Below are 19,518 nucleotides of genomic sequence, written 5' to 3' on the forward strand. Positions count from 1 at the left end.
GACCTAGTATGTTAAGAAGGCTGCCTGGAAAAGTTGCAATCTTAACTGAGCCAAACTGGTACATAATACAGTGTTTGGGGCAGAGAAGAAATCATACAAAAGTCCAAAAGCCAGGGATATGATAGAGAACTGGATAAATTTCAGCCCAAGCTGAGTGTAGACTACCGTGAAGGGATAGTTATAGAGAATTAGGTTAGAGATGTCAACAAGGAATACCCTGAAAGATATAGCTATCCATGATATGGACACTTATTTTCATTCTGAAGGCAATGAGAAGCCACTGGACATAAATGGACACTGATGTCATTTAGATTGTTGACTGTGGCTGAGTATAAAGAAAAGAATGGAAATCGGATAATACTTGAAAGAGTCACAGGCAACATCATTGTAAAGATAGGGATATACTGAGTTGTGGTGGTTCAATACAGGACTGTAACAAGCGGTATTCAGAAGAAATAAAAGATTTTAAATGCTAAGAAGACCTAGAGTTAACAGGATTTGGTGATAGATTTGATGTATAGAGAAATAAAAAGTTGGCAGGTTGGATGCACAATTCCTCATCTTAAGCACCGGGTTGGAGGTAGTTAATGTGAGCTATCGATCTCAAAGAAAGGAGCAAACTGGGACTGGTAGAGGAGAACAGGGATTCAGTTTTAGAAGTGGTTAGTCTTTAGAGTTTGTGAGACCTCTGAGAGGAAATGTCAAGTAAGCAGTTGGACATGAGTTTTAGGATTCAGGAGAGAGTTTTAAGCTGAAGGAATAAATTAGGGAGTCACCAACATAAACACAATAATGAGAAGGATACAAAGTGCCCATTTAGAAATTACTATGTTCCAGTTACTATTTTAAATGCTTTACTCTTATTAAGTCCTTATTTCTCAAAATAACCCTTTAGTGTAGATGCTAATATTATTCCCATTTTATAGATAAGAAACAAAGGCAAGGAGAGGTTAGTAAGGGACAGAGCCAGGATTGAATCTACACAACTTGGCCCAGTGTTGGCGCTCTTAACCACTAAGGTAACTAAAGCCATAGGAAGATTAATATATGACCCAGGGAAGATGTAGTCATGACAGAAGGAACCTCAGAGAGGGCCTAGGCCTTTCCACAATCACCAGTATTTCAGAGACTGAAAGAAAAAGAAAAAAAGTATACAAAAGAGATTTTAAAAAGAAAGGGCTATATGGTTTCACTTATTTGTGGAGCATAACAAATAACATGGAGGACAAGGGGAGATGGAGAGGAGAAAGGAGTTGAGGGAAATTGGAAGGGGAGGTGAACCATGAGAGGCGATGGACTCTGAAAAACAACCTGAGGATTTTGAAGGGGCGGGGGTGGGAGGTTGGGGGAACCAGGTGGTGGGTATTAGGGAGGGCACATATTGCATGGAGCACTGGGTGTGGTGCAAAAACAATGAATACTGTTACGCTGAAAAGAAATAAAAAAAAAAAGGGGGGGCTAGAGAGAAATACTGTCTGTATTAGAATGCAAAAAACTAGTATATTCTAAGTTGTAAGGAGTAGTTAATCCTATCAAATTCTGTTCAGAACCCAGGAAGATCAGTCCTAAAATGCACTCATTGTGCTTGAAACATAATGAACCCAACTGTGCAAAGCTTTATATGTCATGCTAAAAGGTTTGCTCTTGTTCTATGGTCCAGTGATTGAGTTTTACGCGTCAAGAATAAAGGCCAAACAATAGGTAAGAGATCTAGATTGTCCAGTATTTTGGATAAGCTCTTAAATCTAGACAGAGGTATAGTTATTCAGAACTTCTCATATTGTTTACTTTCTTGAGGAAGATTGTACCTTGCATACCTAGTTCCTGAAACACTGGTATTTGCAATGTGAAAAAAGATTTTCATGGTGATTTTAAAATGATTTAGTTTGGCAGTTATGTTCAATAAAATCCTAGCAATTCTGGGACATAGCTGGAAATAACAGGCTTCCCTACACTATGCTGTTTAGTTAGAAATGTGCTATTTTTTCCTATTGCTTAGAAATGATACTTTAATCTGTCTATAATTCTAAAAGGATTAGAGGAAGGGTTCCAATGGAAAGTGTTGGGTTTGTGTATTTGTTTATTTATTTATTTCGAAGAATTACAAAGAACAGAGGGGAAAAGGCATTGTTTTCTGTCTGCTGCTTTTCAAAAAGCCATAATTGAACACAGCTGTGATATGACACAGAACTAAAACAGGAAATGAGTGTTTCGATAATTCTACATTTCCAAAGCACTTCTTTTAAATGTCTTGGTGGAAAAACCAACAACAATACCTTTTAAGATTAACTGTGAAGGGATGAATTTAACTTACCAAAGCATTTCAGAAGACCCCATTTTCAAAAAGATTCTGAAAAAGATGTCTTGTCTCAAACATAATGGTAAAAAGTGAGAGGAAAAAAAGAGAAAAGAGTGTACAAAATAGAGGAAAAGGCTGTTGTTCCAAGCAGAATTTTTCTTCCATGCGTTGTGGTTGCCAAGTACAATTTTGCAGTTTTTGATTTATGAGCATCTTCTCTAGATCATTTCTTCAGTGGGAATGTGGCCAGTGATGAAGTGCCTAGGCTCTTGGACCAAGCTTTTAAGTAGTTTGCAATGATGCAGTTCAGGAAGAGAATTTTTTTTTAGGACTTCCAGTGTCAACAAATTTAAAGCTTATAGCAGCATTGTGTCACACACATTCTCTCCCACCACTACCTCTAATTGCTCTCAGGATTTATTTGGATTGCAGACAGATAACTCTGACCCAGTGGCCTTATTGCTGGCAGCATAAGAAAACCCTTGCTTTAGATCATTTGACTATAATACTTTTGGTCAAAGATTCATGGGTTTGGGTATGCTGCAAAGTGTGTCCCAATTAGTAATATTTGTAATTCCTCTTTTTCAAACAGGTTTCATTGAGAAAACAAAAAAATTTTGAAACATTTTCATCTTGTGTTTTTTCTTATGAAATTCCTCTCTTTTTTAAATTTATTTTTTTTCAGTGTTCCAAAATTCATAAACATCAGTCTCTTTCTTAAGTTTGAAAAGCATTAATTGAGCACATGGGGAGTCCCAAGGACTGTGCTGTAGTGGTAACACAAAGATCTCCCCCAAATGGTAATGGTTTAGTATAAGAGTCTGCAAATTTTCTGCAGATGGCCCAGCTATAAATAATTTAGGCTTTCTGGGCAATATATAGTCTCTACCACATGGTTTTTCTTATTGTCTTATTACCATTTAAAGTGTAAAAACCATTCTAGGATTCACAAATTATACAATAACAGATCCCTGGTTTAATGACTAAATAATCTATAAAAGATATTTTCATTTAAAATAGAAAAATAGGGGCGCCTGGGTGGCTCAGTGGGTTAGTGCCTCTGCCTTCGGCTCGGGTCGTGACCCCAGGGTCCTGGGATCGAGCCCCGCATCAGGCTCTCTGCTCCGCGGGGAACCTGCTTCCTCCTCTCTCTGCCTGCCTCCCTGCCTGCTTGTGATCTCTCTCTCTCTCTGTCAAGTAAATAAATAAAATCTTAAAAAATAAATAAATAAAATAGAAAAATAATACATCGGGCCATATGGAAGTGCCAATAGCTGACTTTTTTTTAATGGCAATTTCATATGATTCAACCTATGTATTCAGTCCAACCTATCACATAAGTAAGTTCTGAGCTGTTGTATATACTTGTTATAATATTCTATATAAATGCTTAAGTGAAGGAATTAAATCAATGCTACCAGGTAATATCTAATCAGAAAGATGAATTTTGGTTTATATTTTTTAAACTTTTCTTACTGTGGTATAATTAATGTATAACATATTAGTTTTAAGTACATGATGTAATGATTTGATATTTGTGAAAATTATGAAATGATCACTACAGTAAGTCTAGTTAATATCCATTCCCATATGTAGTCACAATTTTTTTCTTGTGATGAGAACCTGTAAGATCTACTCTTTTAACAACTTTCAAATGTATGATATAGTATTATTAACTATAGTCACCCTACTGTATATTACCTCCTCAGGATTATTTTATAACTTTTGCCTGTCTTACCCACTTTCCCCACATTGTCTGCCTCTAGCAACCATCCATCAGTTTTCTGTATCTATGAGTTTATTTTCTTGATTTTTTTCTTTTGTTCTTTCATCCTTTCTTTTTTGGTTTCCACATGTAAGTGACATCATATGGTGTTTATCTTTCTTTTTATGGTTTAATTGATTTAGCATAATCCCCTAAGCTCCATCCATGTTTGTGTAAGTGGAAAAATTTCATTCTTTTGGAAAATAATATTCCTGTGTGTGTGTGTGTGTGTGTGTGTACATGTATGTGTGTGTGTGTGTGTGTGTGTGTGTGTGTATATATATATATATGTGTTACTCAAGTTGTTTCTATGTCTTGGCTATAGTAAATAATGTTATAATGAACATGGGAGTAAATTTATCTTTTCAAGTTAGTGTTTGTTTTCACTAGATAAGTCCGCAGAAGTGTAATTTGTGGATCATATAGTAACTTCTTTTAAATTTTTTGTGAAATCTCCATAGTGGAAATTTCATAGTGGCTATACCTGTTTACATAGTTTACAGTTACATAGTTAACAGTACTCAGGGTGCCCTTTTCCCCCACATCCTTGCCAGCGCTTGTTATTTCTTGTCTTTTTGATACTAGCTGTTCTAACAGGTGAGGTGATATGTCACTGTGGTTTTGACTTGCATTACTCTGATGATTAGTGATATTGAGCACCTTTTCCTGTACCTGTTGGTCATCTCTATTTCTTTTTTAGAAAAAAAAAAAGTCTATTCAGATCCTCTGTCCAATTTATAATCATATTGTCTTTCTGCTATTAAGTGTATAAGTTATTTATATAGTTTGATATGAACCTCTAATATATAAGTTGCAAGTAATTTCTCCCATTCAGTAGGAAGACTTTTCATTTTGTTGATAATTTCTTTTGCTGTGCAGAAGCCTTTTAGTTTGGTGTAGCTCCACTTGTTTATTTTTGTTTTCATTGTCTGATTGACATTTTGATAAACAGAGAAGTGAGGGGAGGAGATGAAGAAAATTCAAGTAGGTAAAATAGAGGTATGACAACAAATTCTCACCTTGGGGCTGAACTACAAGGAAAATATGAAAAATATACTTGGACAAATTTGGACCAGTATCTGGGACTTTGTACCACTTGCTACTAAGTTTAGAGTCTGTCTTACAAGAGGAATTGAAGGACTAACTGGAGAAATGGCACAACCCAATCAGTGTTCTAGAAAGCTAACTTTATTCAGGGCCAATCATTCCATATGGAACTGTGAGTAGATTAGTAAAGACATTCCTTTCTCAAGTCACTTTTTTTTCCAAACATTAAAAAATTGTTTTTAATATACTGATTTTGTTAGAACAAAGCATTTTGTCATCTGCTAGAAATTTACCACAATAAATGTAAAAATTTATAATGTCTGCTGTGTAAATGGTGTTTGTAAAGTATGGCAATTTTTATATGAGTTATATGCATAGCAGTTATGTCTTAAAAATAAGCATAAGGTTAATAGTAATGAGGAGATAGTAACATTGAAGTAAATTAGGAAACTTTTTAAAATCTTTCATGGCCAAGGCAAGAGGTGATGAACCATTGGGAAGTGGAGGTGATGGATGTGGTAAACACAGTAGCTGTATGAATTATTGAGTGCAAAGATTAAAAAGAGACATGACTCTAAGAATTGTATGAGACACCTGGCTGAAGAGCTTTGCCTTTAACTGTGAGAGGATATGCATCAAGGTGTGGCAGGTTTAAAGAGAAATTGGAGTTAAAATTTGGATATATTAAGTATGAGGTAAGTGTGAAACATACAAGCACTATCCAATAGATGTCTAGCACTCAAAAAAGGGGCCAATGGTGAGAGGAGGTACTAAAATAGCAGAGTTATAGGAGGATCCCATTCTTGCCTTGTCCCTCAAACACAGCTAGATAAATATAAAATCATTCTGAATCCCCAAAAAATCAATCTGAGGACTAATATAAAAAACTGCACAACAAGAGGGAGAGAGGAGGCCACATCATGGAAGGTGGGAGGTGCAGAGATGTGGTTTGGGGGAGAAACAGATTGCCAGTGCTGCAGAGGGGAAGGAGCCCTTGTTGTGGAGAGAGATGAGAAAGAGAGGAGCACACAGGAGATCACACAAGGAAAACACTTCCCCGAAGTCATTAAATGGGAAAACGAGAGGGGCTAATTTTCATAAGTTTTTGGAAACAGAGAGGCTCAAAAACTGGAGTTTTAGAAGTATGTGGCATGGCTGGTATATAGCCTTGAGGACACTACAGTGCTTCTATAGAGAAGACAGGCAGGTAACTCTGCAGCAGAGGGTATGATCTTCAGATCACCTGAGACACACACTGGGAGAGACAATTTTCCCTTCTTGGAGCACATCTGAGAGAGGTGGCATTGCCTCTATATAACAAAGGAGTTGGAAAGCACCTTTTCCCTCCCTGCCTCTCAGCATAGGTGTGGAGACATCTGCTGAGGGACATTGGCTGGACACTGGCTCTTTAGTGCACTTTGTTCCAAAACCCACACTCTTGTGCTCTGGTATTACCACCCTTCTGGGTTAAACCTGCATCAAGCCCAGCATGGCAAGACCCTCCCCCAGAAGACCAGAGCAGGTCCCCACCACACCAGGTCCCTAAAGTTTGGAGTTTGAAAGCAGCCAGCTTGGCTGGGATAGAACCCAAAATACATTGCCCTGGTCCAGGCAGGCAAGCAACCTAGACATGGTGAAAACAGTGATCTGCAAAACACCTATGATGCAGGAGGGGAAATTATTCACTTTTCTGGGAGGACTTCTCTGATAGCAGCAAGCATAGACTCCCCTCTCCAGCGATAAAGGAACTGGCTGGCACCATTTCCCTCCCCTAACCCTCAACATAAACTACCTAAATTAAACAGGACAGTGCCAGCACTGGGTGCCTAAATTTCTTATGCCAAGCACTGCCCCTCTGCACTCTGCTGCAACTGAATTTCCTTGTGTAAGTATGCCTGAGTCAGCTCATCAGACCTCTCTCCCCGAAGATCAGCACAAACCCCTGCCTTACCATGTCTCCTGACCTCAGAGTTCTGCAAAGCTTCAGCTCTAGTGGAAAGAGCAGCAGGTCTCGTTTAACAAAAATATCAAAACATACCTAGTTAAAACTCGCCTCACTCTGGACAAAGTCCAAACACTCCCCACTGTAGGCAAGGAGAAACTGCAGAGGACTGACCTGAGGGATAGAGCTGCCATAACACAGCAGCAGAGTTCACATATTCACCAGAGACACTTCTTGAAGTGCCAGGCCCTGGACATTTTACGACCTCTTCTTCATAAAACCATTACTTTTAGGAACAGGAAACCCAACAGGCTTTCATAACACACAGAACATGACAGAGACCTAGACAAAATGCCAAGATGGAGGAATTCATCCTAAAAGAAAGAACAAGAAAAGTCACAGCCAGGGATCTAACTGAAACAGATATAAGTAATATGCCTGATCCAGAATTTACAGCAACTATCATAAGGATACTAGATGGGCTTTAGAAAAGCATAGAAGATACCCAGGAGTCCTTTACTGCAGAGACAAAAGGGCTTAAAATCAGTTAGGCCGAAATGAAAAATGCAACAACCAAGATTCAAAACTGACTGGATGCAATGACCAGAAGGATGGAAAAAGCAGAGGAACCTGTATGTGATACAGAAGACAGGATTATGGAAAATAATGTAGCTGATCAAAAGAGAGAAAAAAAAGTCTTGGATCACAAAAGTAGACACGGGCAACTCAGTGACTCCTTGAAACAAAATAACATTCAAATCATAGGAAACCAGAAGAAGAGAGAAAAAGGGGCAGGAGGTTTACTTGAGGAAATTACAGCTGAAAATTTCCCTAATCTGGGAAAGGAAATAGACTTGCAAATCTAAGCAGACCAACACCAAGGCATACTGTAGTTAAATTTGCAAAATACAGGGGTACCTGGGTGGCTCAGTGGGTTAAGCCTCTGCCTTCAGCTCGGGTCACGATCTCAGGGTCCTGGGATCGAGCCCCACATAAGGCTCTCTGCTCAGCAGGGAGCCTGCTTCCCTCTCTCTCTCTGCCTGCCTCTCTGCCTACTTGTGATCTATCTCTCTCTGTCAAATAAATAAGTAAATTTTAAAAAAAAAAATTGCCAAATACAGAGATAAAGAAAAATTCCTAAAAGCAGGAAGACAAAAGAAGTTTCCTAATTTACAAGGGAAGACAGATAAGGTTAGCAGCAGATCTCCCCACAGAGAGTTGGCAGGCTGAAAGCAAGTGGCATGGTCTATTCAACATGCTGATGGGAAAAATAAGCAGCCAAGGATACTCTATCCAATAAGGCTGTCATTCAGATTCGAAGAAGGCATATAGAGTTGTCCAGACAAACAAAACCCAAAGGAGTTCATGACCACTAAACCAGCTCTGCAAGAAATATTAAAGGTGACTCTTTGAGTGAGAAAGAAAGACCAAAAGTGACAAAGACTAGAAAGGAACAGAGAAAATCTCCAGAAATAATGACAAAACAAGTAATAAAGTGGTGCTAAATTCATATTTATCAATAATTATTCTGAATGTAAATGGACAAAATGTTCCAGTCCAGGGACATGGGGTGTCAAAATGGATATAAAATAAGACCCTTCTATATGCACCTATAAGAGACTCATTTTAGACAAAGACACTGCAGATTGAAAGTGAGGGGACAAAGAACCATTTATCATGCTAGTGGACATCAAAAGAAAGCTGGAGTAGCCATACGTATATCAGACAAACTAGATTTTAAACCAAAGACTGTAATAAGAGTTGAAGAAAGGCATTATATCATAATAAAGGAGTCTATCCAACAAGATCATCTAATTATAAATATTTATGCCCTCAACTCAGGGGCACCCAAATATATAAAACATTTAATAGCAAACATAAAGGGACTCATAGATAATAATGCAATAATAGCAGGGGACTTTAACATCCCACTTATAGCAATGGACAAATCATCAAAGCAGAAAGTCAACAAGGAAACAATGGCTTTGCATGACACATAGGACCAGATAGACTTAACAGACATACTCAGAACATTCCATCCTAAAGCAGCAGAATACACATTCTTTTCAAGTGCACACGGGCCATTCTCCAGAATAGATCACATACTAGGTCACAAATCAGGTCTCAACAAGTACAAAAAGATTGAGATAAAAATGCATATTTTCCAACCACAATAATATGAAACTTGAAACAAACACACACACACACACACACAAAATTGGAAAGCCCACAAATACATGGAGGCTAAAGAGCATCTTACTAAAGAATGAATGGGTCAACGAGGAAATTAAGGAAGAAATTTAAAAATACATGGAAATAAGTGAAAATGAAAACATGGTCCAAAACATTTGGGATGCAGCAAAAATGGTCATAAGAGGGAAGTATATAGCAATACAAGCCTACCTCAAAAGCAAGAAAAATCTCAAATATACAACCTAACCTTACCTCTAAAGAAGCAAGAAAATGAACAACAAATGAATTCCAAAGTCAGCAGAAGAAAGGAAATAATAAAAATTAGAGCACAAATGAGTGACATAGAAACAAACCAAAAAACAAAAACAAACAAACAAAAAAAACAAAAAACAAAAACAAAAGAAACCACAGTAGAACAGATCAATGAACCAATAGCTGGTTCTTTGAAAGAATAAAATTGATAATCCCCCAGCCAGACTTATCAAAAAGAAAAGAGAAAAGATCCAAATAAATAAAATCACAAATGAGAGAAAAGAAATAGCAACCATCACCACAAAAATACAAACAATTTTAAGAGAATATTATGAAAAAATGTATGCCAAAAAAATTGGACAATCTGGAAGAAATGGATAATTCCTAGAAATATATGAACTGCCAAAACTGAAACAGGAAGAAATAGAAAACTTGACCAGCAAAGAAATTGAATCAGTAATCAAAAATGTCCTAAAAAACAAACATCCAGGGCCAAATGACATCACAGGCAAATTCTAACAAATAGTTAAAGAAGAGATAATACCTATTCTTCTCAAACTATTCCAAAAAATATAAATGGAAGGAAAACTTCACTCATTCTTCAAAACCAGCATTACCCTATTCCAAAACCAGACAAAGACTCTAATGAAAAAGAGAACTGGAAGCCAACATCCTTGATGACCATGGATGCAAATCAAATCCAACATTACATTAAAGAATCATTCACCACAATCCAGTAGGATTTATTCCTGGTTGCAAAGGTAGTTTAGTATTTGCAAATCAATCACCATGATACCTCACATTAATAAAAGAAAAGAAAAGAAAAGATAAGAACCATATGATCCTCTCTATAGATATAGAAAAAGCATTGACAAAGTACAGCATCCATTCTTGATAGAACCTCTCAACAAAGTAGGGATAGATACCATCATATCCCTACCCCATATACAGAAACTCACAGCCAATCTCATCCTCCATGGGCAAAAAGTGAGAGCTTCTCCTCTATGGTCAGGAAAAAGACAAGGATGTCCACTCTTACCACTATTATTTAATTTAGTACTGAAAGTCCTAACCAAGGCACTCAGGCAACAAAAAGAAATGAAAAACATCCACATTGGCAACAAGTAAAAATTTTTGCAGATGACATGATACTCTATATATAAAACACAAAAGACTCCACTGAAAACTTGCTTGAACTGATACATGAATTCAGTCAAGTTGCAAGATACAAAGTCAACATATAGAAATCTTTTGCATTTTTTTCTTTTGCATTTTTTATATACCAATAATGAATCAGCAGAGAAATCAAGGAATTGATTCTTTTTATGATGCATCAAAAACAATAAGATACCTAGGAATAAACCTAAACAAGGAGATGAAAGATGAAAGACCTGTACTTTGAAAACTATAAAATAATGGTGAAAGAAATTGAAAATAACACAAAGAAATGGAAAAACATTCCATGCTCATGGACTGGAAGAACAAATATCATTAAATATCTATCCTACCCAAAGGAATCTACACATTTATGCAATTTCTGTCAATATACCAATAGCATCTTTTGCAGAATAACAACAAACAATCCTACAATTTGTATGGAACCACAAAAGACCCCAAATAACCAAAGCAATGTTGAAAAAGAAAAGCAAACCTGGATGCATCACAATTCTGGACTTCAATTTATATTACAAAGTTATAGTGGTCAAAACCATATGGTTCTGACAACAAAATAGACAAGTAGATTAATGGAACAGAATAGAAACTGAGAAATGAATCCACAGTTATATGCTCAATTAATCTTCGACAAAGTGGGAAAGAATGGGAAAAAGATAGTCTCTTTAACAATGGTGTTGGGAAAATAGGACAGCAACATGCAAAAGAATGAAGCTGGACCACTTTCTTACACCATATACAAAAGTAAGTTCAAAAATGAATGAAGGACCTAAATGTGAGACAGGAAGCTACCAAAATCCTAGAGAAGAACACAAGAAGTAACCTCTTTGACATTGGCCATAGCAACTTCTTTTAGGTATGTCTCCTGAGGCAAAGGAAACAAAAGCAAGTATCAACCACTGGGACTTCATCAAAATAAAAAGCTTCTGCCAAGCAAAGGAAATAATCAAGAAAAGAAAAGGAAACCTACAGAATGGCAAAAGATATTTGCAAAGGACATATATGATCAAACTCAACACCCCAAAAATGAATTGTCCAATTAAAAAATGGGCAGAAAACAAAAATAGACAGTTTTCCAGAGAAGACCTACAGATAGCCAACAGACAGATGAAAGTATGCTCAACATCACTGATCATCAGGAAAATACAAATCAAAAATACAAATCAAAACTTCAATGAGCTATCACCTCACATATGTCTGACTGGCTAAAGTCAACAACACAAGAAATAATAGGTGTTGTTGAGCATATGGAGAAAAGGGAAGCCTCTTGCAGTCTTGGTGGGAATGCAAACTGGTGCAGCCAGTCTGGAAAACAGTATGGAGGTTCCTCAAAAGTTAAAAATAGAGAGACCCTATAATCCAGCAATTTTACTACTAGGCATTTACCTAAAGAATACAAAAATACTAATCAAAGGAATACATGCACCCTGATGTTTATAGCAGCACTATCTCCAATAGTCATACTACAGAAACAGCCCAAGTGTCCATCGACTGATGAATGGATAAAGAAGAAATCGTACATATACAAGAGAATATTACTCATCCATAAAAAAGGATGAAAGCTTGCCATTTGCAAGACAAGGATGGAGGCACAGAGTATTATGCTAAGTGAAATAAGTCCATCAGAGAAAGATAGATACATTTGACTTCACAAAATGTGGAATTTAAGAAACAAAAGAAGTGAGCATAGGCAGAGAGAAAGAGACGCAAACCAAGAAACAGACACTTAACTGTAAAGAATAAACTGATGGTTACCAGAGGGGAAGTCGGTGGGGGGTGGGGGGTAAAATAGGTGATGGGAATTAAGGAATGCACTTGTGATGAGCACTGGGTGTTGTATGGAAGTCATGAATCACTAAATTGTACACCTGAAACTAATATTACACTGTATGTTAACTATAATTTAAATAAAAACTAAAAAAATTAAATAAATGTAAAGAAAATTAATTAATTAAAATAAATTAAATAAAATCCCAGTAGCAATGAGCACATCAATGAGCATACAACTCAGATCATAATTCCTTCTAAAAGGAACAAGTACTGCCCCTTGGAGAAAAGATTGATTCTAGAACTGGGGCAAGAAATACATAAGGTGATTACAGAGCATGTTACAGTGTCAGAAGTTAGGAAGTCCTAAAATAAAAACAAACAACATAGAGGGATTATGTCAACAGGCCATCTTTTAGCTTCACTTCTTTCTGAGCTCCCAATAGCCAAAGTCAAACAAATTAGAGGACAGTAAGATAGTATTGAAATATAACCTAATATATAAAATAAATATCTATGATTCTATAATGACACAAATACTTGACCAAATAAATAAATGGTTGAAAAACAGAGAAATCTCCCACACAGACTTCCAAATAACTTATGTAATTATACTGCCCTCAAGAAGAAGCCTAACTCTCTTCTCCATAAATGTGTAGTGTGCATAGTGAGTTTCTTCCAGGAACTGAAAGACAGAAAGGGATTAAACAAACAAAAACAAAAACAAAAAACAGTGAATTTACAGTGGAGAAATCTGACAAATACTACCTCAGCCAGGTAATCAAGATTAACATCAACAGTGATAAATCATGCTAATGATATGTATTTTTGATATGATGTGATGAAATGGTACTTTACATCTCCCCAAATCTCATAACTACATTTTAATTATGAAAAACACATCAGGCAAATTCCAAAGAAGGGCATCTTATAAAATGCCTGACAAGTATTCCTCAAAAACTACTTGGGCCATCAAAACTAAGGAAAGCCTGAAAAACTATCAGGCTATTTTCTATCTTCTAAGAGAAGCCTAAGAAGACACAACAAAGTAATGTAAGATGGTATCCTTAATGGAATCCTGTAACAGAAAAAGGCCATTAGATTAAAAATTAAAGAAATCTGAATAAACTATATGTGTTAGCTAATAATAATGTATCAGTATTGATTCATTAGTTGTAACAAACATACTATACTAATTTGGATGTTAATAATAGGGGAAACCAGGGGTATATGGGAAATTCATGTTCTATTTTCTTAATTTTGTCATAAATCTAAACTATTCATAAAATACATTTAAAAGAACAAAAATCAAAGTACCTAGTATGTTTAAACTGGAACAATTTTAACAACAAAATAATGATGGTATAGGATTATAATCCTAACCATAAAATATCCTTGAGTCCAACTGATAAAAACAACCAAACAAATAAATAAAGGTAGAAGTGATGGGGGAGATAGAAAGTTCTCATTATAAAATAATAGTTAATAGTAGCTGCAGGCATGAACTGCTAATAGATGCTGAAACTGGGGGACAAAGTTTAAGGGAACAGGATATTTGCATAGTCTCAAAGCATCTACTCTACATTCTTATTATGGTAAAGGGAAAACCAGTAACTTTACAGTGAGAAACTCTGCCAGACACCACTTTTACTAAGAAAAAAGATTAATTTCACCAGAAATAAGACATTTTGACATCATTTGACCTCATGTACCCTTGATTCAATACACTGAAAAAAAAGCACATCATCTCTAGTTCTCTTCCCAATAATGCATAACTCTAATGTAGTCATAAGAAAACAGACAATCCTACAAGGGATATTCTTCGGAATAACCACCCAATAATCTTCAAAATTCTCAAGGTCATGAAAGACAAAGAAAAACTGAGGAATTCTCATGACTGGATGACACTTAAGGTGACATGAAGGCTAAATGCGGTGTGCAGTCCCAGATTAGATCCTGGAACTGGGTGAAATATAAAGAAGCTGTATGGTTTAGTTACTGACATTGTAACATTGAGTTCTTAGCTTTGATAATTATGATACAGTTATATAAGATAATAAGATTAGGAAAGTCAAAATGAAGTACTCTGTATTATTTTTGCAACTCTTCTGCAATTCTAAAAATACTTCAAAATGAAAAAATTGAAAACAACACAAAGTGGAAAAAAACTTACTTATAAAATTCTTTCCAGTAATAAGGGTTTGCCCATTTTGTTTGTAGACAGTGTCTTTTTCAGCTAAGTGGTAGCATTAGCTGAGAACAGCTAAGGGATAAATAATCTCTGAGCTCTTAACTAAATGATAAAACAATATTTTCTTCTTTTAAGAATGTAATAACTTCTTCAAAATATGTCTTGTTCCCCATTTTTAAAATAACAAATTTCTTGTTCTTTTTAGCCTGTTTTAAAATACTTTCAATTTGGGATGGAGATTTGGTTCAGTGTCAGCTGGAATTCAATTATTTGAGAAAACATATTTAACCATGACTCAAAGCCAGGTGCATAATAGATGCCAAGGGAAGAAATAAGTCATCTAGCCAGTTCAGACTTGCAGTGACTTTTTTTCTGTAGCCTAGTAAGCTATTAAATTCCATGTGTATAACCATAGGCCCTCAATTTATCAAAAGCTAACTCTCTTTAGACACTGTGACTTGGAGCACTTTATAAATTCATTCACTCCAACAGTAATTGTACTGACCAAGTCCCTATATCTATGTAATCTTTTTTAGCTTTATAAAATAAATACAAACTCTAGAGGCATTTATAGGTAGAAAAACCAGAGGTTGTAAGCTGACAATTTAGTAACATGGTAGTAGGACTAGATTTAGAATTCACATCCTTTGATGCTCTTCCCAAGGTCCTGTTCCTATTTTGTGGGCCAGCTGAAGTGAACCGTCTGCTAGATACTGAAAAACAATGTTCTTTTCATGGGATATTCTCCTCCCCATCACATCTTCAGGCCTTTTGTACCAACTCAGATATCCATTTCTCTGTTTCTTGAACCACATCTTAATTCTTTTGTTAATTCATCTATGTATTTTTAAAATATATATCATTTATCAGGATCAACTTTGTGCTAAATACTAAGATAAAGACATGAAAAGAAATCAACATGTTCACATGTTGGTGGAGGTGACATGCATGTAAACATATCACGATTTTCTTTCAAAAGTATATCAATTGGAGCCATGCAAGGCTACTAAAGTGGCATAGAATGGGAATGATGAACTATGGGCAGAGGGATGGAAAGCCTTCCGGGGGAAATATAGAGAAGTATACTTCTCTATAGTCCTCACTGAATTGTAGTGTTCTTGGCGATACTTCCCATTGCAAGGACAAAAATTTACTAAAGATGAAGGAGGGAATGAATGAGCTTTAATTTGGCCTTTCCAATGGAAACTCTAATGTTCTATTTTAACAGTGCCCTTTTCTGGGCCATTTTAAGAGTCTTCTTCATAGTATTTTTCCAATCAGTCACTTTAATTAAGAGTGATTCTGAAGCTCTTACTCATGCAGTTCTGTCATTAAACCAATGGGGAATTTGACCTCATAATGTGCCTCAGAATTACGCTCAAATTACTCCAGAACCAGTAATAATTTTTTATTCTGTTTTGAATGCAAATAACTAAAAATTCAGGAAAATAACAGTTTTTATCAAATATGTATGAATGCATTTATGGAGAGTTTTTTGGTCCTTTTGTTTATTTTCCAAACTCTGCCTAATAATGTTGTATTTATTTGCCTTGCATCACTGTGCTATTCATTGTGACTAATTATTCTATAGATTCTCAAAATGCAAAGCTCTGAACCTGAAACTAAGATAACAGCAATACAGAGAACTATTATAGGGATTTTGGTGAGGGAAGTATTACTTTCAGTTGGACATAAGGATCAACAAATGGTTTATAGAGAAGTTGGCATCTCAGATAGAACTTGATACTTGGTGAAGGAGGTATTCCAATTAGAGGAGGAAACATTATAGTAGAAACCAGAGTATGTGGACAGATACAGGAAGCAGCAGGTTACCAGCCATGTAGCATGACAAAAAAAAAAAAGAGTGTGCTATAATTATTTTCCTTATAGAACTCAGAGTGTAATGAGATATGCCTGGAAATATACCATCCAGTAAGAGTGTACCTAGAAAGGCAAGTTACAAATATGCTGTTGAGATTTTGCTTGCATTATTCTTCAAATCATCAAAACTCAGGGAGACATTGAAGGTTTTTTAATTAAGAAAACTAGATGCTTGGAACTATGCTTTATAAAATTTAAGCCTGGGGCACTATTTAGGACAAGTTACAGTGCCATGAGACAGAGTGACAAGTCATGTAATGTGTCTTATAAAGAGATTATTTTATAAAATAGGGAAGTTTTGTAAATCTTACCAGTCTATAAACTCCTGGGGCACAGTTTGCACAGGTTTTCTTCACCACTGTATTTTCAGTATATAATTTAGTGTCAGGTAAACAACAGAGCCTCAGTAAATATTTTCTGAATAAATGTCATCCAAAAATTATTTTTGTAAAACAGGATTAAAAGCAATTGCTGTATGGATATTCATTCATAAATAAACTTAAATGTCAAAAAAATGTGTGTGTATGTGTGTGTGTGTGTGTGTGTGTGTGTGTGTGTGTGAAGAAAAGGAGAGAGGGGAAGAGAAAAAGAGCTATATCATGTATACATATAAACATGTAAAATGAGAAAAAGGTAGAGAATAGAAGACTCTTCTATACCTGAAACAAGTGCAGAAAACGTTTCAGTAAATAATTAAACACATCTCAAATAAAAATAGAACACCCTTTATTGAGAAGACCTACATGGAGACATAGTATGAACAATAGAGAGTACTCTGAGATATGGGTGGATTGCTAAAAAAATGCTCTGTGAGCAGTGATATCAAAAAAATATATAAAAGTATCTGATTTCATCTAATATCCATTGTAGTTCATTAAGGACTAATAAAAAATGGCATGGACTTGTAAAAACATTAATTTGGCCAACTAATTTAGAAGGTAAGGTGGCAGAAGCCAGTGAGTCCAGTTAGAAGGGTAATGTACTCATATAAACAAGAGAATATAAAACTCCAGGGGACCCAGTTTTCAAGAGCCCTCAAACTTTGTGAATTTTACACCAGGAGCCCAATCAGGTTCTCACAGTGAATATCAGAAGAAAAAAACCTCATGCTTCCAGCAAGGGGTTGAGAAAAAGAACCATTCTGAAATAGGCTAGAGCACTCTGTTTTCTTCTTAACAAGGTCTTCCTTCAGCAGAAACTATTTAACCAGAGCCTAATCTTCTGGAGTTTTATCAGAAACTAACTGGCCTGGGGGCTGGGAAATACCCAATTCCAGCCCACTTTAGCTATCCTCTCACACTGAAAGGTGCACAGAAGGGATGAGAAGCATGTGTCAAGGTCACAGTCCAGAGTCACAAGATCAATAAAAGACTAAGATTCTGAGATAAGCACACAAACTATAGAATACTTCCCACAAACCTCCCACCACATTACTAGACATCTATTTATAGCAGTTCCACTTACTTACTACAACATTTCCAGCTATCAAGAAAAAAATTATAATACATATTAAAAGGCAAAAACACAGTTTGAAGAGGAAGCAAACAAAAGAACCAGACTCAGATATGGCAGACTGTTGAAATTATTATACCAGAAATTTAAAACAACAGCAATTAAGATGCTAACAGCTCTAACAGATAAAGTAGACACAGGCAAAATTAAAAAAAAAACCAAGATGGATAATGTAATAAACAGAGAGATGGAAGTTCTAAGAAAGAACCAAACATAAATTCCAGAGATCAGGAACATTGTAACAGAAATGAAAAATGCCTCTGATGTGCTTATTTGTAGACTATAAATGGCTGAATAAAGAATCTCTGAACTTGAGGATATCTCAATAGAAGATGCCAAAACTAAAAAGCAAAGGAAAAATATACTGAAAAAAAAAAAAAAAAAACTAGAACACAATATCCAATATCTGTGAAACAACTACAAAAGTTGTAATATATGTATGATGAGAATTTCACAAGAAAAAAGCATAGAAAAAAGCATAGAAAAAATATCTGAAAAAAAAAGACAATTTTCACAAATTATTGTCAGACAACAAACCACAGATCCAGAGGCCAGAGAACACAGAGCAGGATAAATGTAAAGGAAAAGAAAAAAAACCCTATACCTATGCATATCATTTTCATACTAAATGAACACAAAGAATCCAGAAAGAGGCAGAGGGGAGAGGGAAGGGAAACAAACACCTTACCTATAGAAGAACAAAGATAAGAATTACATCCAACTTCACCTCAGATCATGGAAGCAAGAAGGGAGTATAGTACAATATTTAAAGTGTTGAGGGAAAAAGCCACCAATCTACAATTCTGTACACTGAAAAATTAACCTTCAAAAGTGAAATAGAAATAGATTTTCTTAAACAAAAACTGAGGAAATTTATTATCACTGTATCTACCTTGCAAGAAATGTTTAAAATAATTTCTTTAGAGAGAAGTAAAATAAGGATCAGAACCTGAGATCTATATAAAGGAAAGAATCAGAGAGGGAATAAGAGAAGATAAAAGAAAAACTTCTTTTTTATTCTCAATTGATCTAGTAAGAGTTTGTTTGAAATAATAACAATGTGTGCATATATATGTGTGTATATATATATATATATATGTTTATATGTATATGTGAAATGAGTGGCAGCAATGATACAAAAAATGAGAGGACAGAATTAGGAGTATTTTGTCAATATAAAATACTCATACTACCTGTAAACTGATACAGTTTATTGGAAAGTAGACTTGGATTAGTTGTAAATGTATGTTGAAAACTCTAGTGAAGCCACTATAAAAGGTAAAATAAACAAACAAAAAACTGATAAAGTAGAAAAAAAATTATATGAAGTGTTCAATAAAACCATAAAAACCAGGAGCACCTAGGTGGCTCAGTTAGTTAAGCATCCAGCTCTTGGTTTCAGTTTAGGTCAGGATCTCAGGGTCATGAGATAGAGCCCCTTGTCAGGTTGTGTGCTGGGTATGGAGTCTGCTTGGGAATCTCTCTCTGTCTCTTCC

Source organism: Martes martes, assembly GCF_963455335.1.
Source record: "Martes martes genome assembly, chromosome: 1".
Lineage (NCBI taxonomy): Eukaryota > Metazoa > Chordata > Mammalia > Carnivora > Mustelidae > Martes > Martes martes.